General features: G+C 58.5%; 1 long non-coding RNA gene across 1 annotated transcript; it reads right to left on the reverse strand.

The window, feature by feature from the left end:
• Window positions 1-357: 357 nt before the first annotated feature.
• LOC133051823 (uncharacterized) lies at window positions 358-3,359 on the reverse strand. Its single transcript, XR_009691924.1, has 3 exons — window positions 3,174-3,359; window positions 2,297-2,561; window positions 358-583 (listed from the first exon to the last, which is right to left on the reverse strand). It is a non-coding gene; the product is annotated as an uncharacterized LOC133051823 (long non-coding RNA).
• Window positions 3,360-3,727: the final 368 nt, after the last annotated feature.

Consider the following 3,727-nt stretch of genomic DNA (forward strand, 5'->3'; position numbering starts at 1 on the left):
ACATTTCACACATGCTGCCAAGAATGTGGCTCCTGAGCCATTCTCTGAGGCCATGTCAGAGTGGGCGGGCCTCTGGGTCTTGCCTGCCACATAGCAGAAGAGCCAGTCCGGCTCCTGACCATGGGGGTGTCACCTTCCATGAGTCCTGCACCCTGAAACAGAAGGGGCTCCTCCTGGATCCCCCGATGATGCCACAAGTTGCTGATCAGCAGCTAAGAGTCGACAGCTCCCAATCCAGGGGCTTCCCCCAGAGCCTCACTGGAAAGCAGGGTCACCCCAACTGCCAACAGCCTTGCAAACACATTGCCCCAAACCTGAAAACAAATGCAAGATTTCCACAAGGTGAACACCAGCCAGTGTTGCGCTGCCCTCACAGCTTTATTTAGAATCCAGGCACCTCACCCAACACACAGTCCCTGGTCCAGACATCAGCCCCTTAGAGCATGCTCCTGGTGACACAAAAGGGGGTGGTCACAGACGGCTGGCTCTTCCCATCTGCCTCCAGGCTGTCCACTGACAGGAGGGTGGCAACCCAGAGGACCCGTCCATCACGTCCAGTCTGCAGGGAAGTCAGGAAGGAGGGCTGGACAGGTGGAGAGAGGCACGTGGTGAGTTCCAAGACAAAGAGACCTGAAACCCTGGGAGCACTGAGGAGGGAGGGCGGGTCCCCCTAGCTTTGAAGCCCACTGGCCAGGCTCTGGTCCTTTTTCAGCACAGACAGGCACAGTTCTGGTTTTGGCTTCCCCCCCGCCCAGCCCCCACCCCACCCCTGATCTCAAGCCCCATCACTGCTGACTCTGCAGATCCCCCATGTTACCCCAGGCCTGTTGAGGGCAGATCTGTGCTAACCAATCTGGCCTTGGCCCTGGGGCTGCACTTGACGGCCCTGCCAGGTGTCTTCCCCTTGCATTTGCGAGCCACCTTCCTCTCAGCCCTTCTCACACCACTGCCTCCAATGTCAACAGATGCCCCGGCCCCTGACCAGGGCCTACAGAAAGAATAAAGAAGAGCAGGGACTACTGGATCAGGTGTTCTCCCTAACATCACCAGGGCCTGGGACGGCACCAGGCATGGATCACAGAATTGAAACCTCAAATAACCCGACTGGATACTGTCACAACTTTCCATGGCTGAGAAGGCATTGAGGAGGTGCTGAGGGATACAAAGGTAGCCCATGACTCCAGGGGACCTGACCACAGGCACCTCCATCCTCACTTCTATCCTTGTACCTGGAGAGGGATCCCTGTTTACTGGAGGCGGGGAGAGGCAGAGGAGCAGAGCCGTGGGCCTGAACCTCAGCAGGGTCTCAGCACCTCGCAGAGCCTCCATTTCCACATGGCTGTGAGGAAGGGGACAAGGTCCCAGAGGAACCCAGCCCAGAGCCTCCCAGGCCTTTCCTTCCCGAGCACAGCAGAGCCAGAGTTCCCACAGCCCTCATGAGAGCCAACGTCAGCTAACATCTCAACCCTGGCTTCTGGCCTCCTGAACCAACACAGTTCCTAGTCTGAGTCACCCAGCCCATGTGACCTTGATGCGACTGGCAGCAAATGAAGCCAGAGAGTCAGCCCTGTCGAGGCAACCCTAACCAGGGGCAAGTGGGGAGTGGGGGCTGTGACTTCTACACTCCCAGAACCTCGGGCACACTCCTCCACCTCTGCACAACTTCATGCTTCTGTTTACAGCTCCCAGTGTGAGGGGTCCCACAAGTTACTGACTCGTCCCTCCTGATGGAAGGGAATGGAAAACTCATTCTGCCAATAGAGCCACTCAAATTGACCACAGACTCACTGCCTGAAGAGCCATGCAGGAGGAGGCCCAGAGCACAGGGCACACACCCAAGGTGCTAACAGACACCAGCAAACATCCTTCCACAAAGGCTCCCCCATGTCCATTCCCCCAACCACAGGCAAGTGCGCCATGTCCTCACCCACTGGCTGGCCCCCAGCATCAGCATCATCATCCTGCTGAATCTGTGTCCACCTGCTGGGTGCAAAAGGTCACCCTCCTCACTGGCTCTGGGTGAGTTACCTGGGAGCCAGGCTGGCCCCTGGGGTGTGGCCATTGCTATGTCTGCTAATGGGGTATGTGACTGGATCCCAGGCTTGCTCAGTTTCCACCACTCAGTGTCTCAGCCAACCCAACCCCTTCCATCTGGGTGCCACTGAAGCTCAACTGTGTGGGTGGGATGCCTGAGCAAGAAGGGGCTGCAAGCACTCCTACCACTGGAAACAGAGGGTGCCTGCTTGGTGGCCAGAGAAGAAAACACTCTTCTGCCTGCTTGTATGGTCAACCTCACCTGCAAGAGCACCAGAGGAACAGGGAGAATATCACCTGTGACAAGACAGCAATGTTGGACAACAAGCCACCATTTTTCTTCTCGGTAGGAGCCTTAGACCACAGGGACCCAGGAGGGCCAAATAGATGTGAAACACACATGCAGGATTCTTCAGGGTGGGTTCTGCTCATCACAGCAGCTGGCCTGTCCTCAGGGCTGGGAGAGGGACTCCACGATGCCTCAGCATGCATCCCCCAGGAATGATGTTGATTTATAACCCAGGAACCTGACAAGGAACAAGAGAAAATGACTCCTCCCCTCACACTGCCACACTGGAAGGATCTAGGTGCCGTCACAGTCAGTGGGCTGCCCTCCATGGACTCGTGGTTGGGCCCCACCAGGAGGGGAACCGTGGAAAAGCCACTGAGTCCCGCAGTGTCAGGGTCTGCCTGGAAGGGGTGGCTTGCAGGGATCAGGTGGAGCTCGCGTGAAGTCACAGTCTGGGGGCGGAGCGGGAGGTTAGAAGGAGGTCTAGGACTCCTTCGCATGTGTCCCAGGGCAACCCTGGGAGAACAGTTGGAAGGAAAGTGGGTGGGGTCTCTGACCATGGAGGGGACCGGAAGTGTGGCTTGGCCATCTGGCAGACACTCCTTGTCCCAGAGCCTGGAAAATGCCGCCTGGAGGTATGGTCAGCACAAGAGGAAGGTCCCGCCTTCCTGCAAGCAGAGCTAGTCCCAGGCGCTTTGGGATGGCCAGGCTGCGGCCCCTAGGCAGGGAAGTGGTATGCCACTGGGCCCCGAGACCGCTGACAGGTGACAGCGCCGACTGGCCTTAGTCCCGTCGCATCCACAAACACTGAAGCCCCTGATTTCCGGTGTGTATGGCTTCCTGTACTCACGTAGGCACACAGGCATGCAGTTATGTAGACACGCACTTAGGCACAAATGCGCATTCTCCCGCCAGCCCTGTCCCTCAAGAGAGGAAATAGGATCCACCACGCTCTGAGGCACATGGAAGTCGGGCTGGGAGGAGCCTGGAGACCAGTGGCCTGGAGCGGAACCCGCGGGAGGACCAGAAAGTGAGCAGTTGGGCGGAAGAGAGGGGAGGAGGTGGGAGAAGCAGGGCCAGAAGTCTGCGGTTGAAGTACGGGAAACACCTGGGTGAGGAGGAGCTTCTGCAGAAGGAGGCAGGGCTGGGGGTAGGGCTGGGGGCAAGGATGGGGCGGGGCCGGGCGGGGCCGGGCGGGGCTGGGGCGGGGTGGAGCCACCGGAGGAGCTGGGCGAGGCTGACAAGGGATGGAGCTGTGGGCACTAGGAATGCACGGAGGCTAGGCCTGCCCCACTCAATGGTGTAGGCCAGACTGTGCCCTTTTGATTCTTTGCCCTAGGCGTCCAGTCCAAGAAACTCGGCAGGAGTCAAAGTGACAGTGACCATATCCGAGCTTCAGCCTGG

Source organism: Dama dama, chromosome X (assembly GCF_033118175.1).
Source record: "Dama dama isolate Ldn47 chromosome X, ASM3311817v1, whole genome shotgun sequence".
Classification (NCBI taxonomy): domain Eukaryota; kingdom Metazoa; phylum Chordata; class Mammalia; order Artiodactyla; family Cervidae; genus Dama; species Dama dama.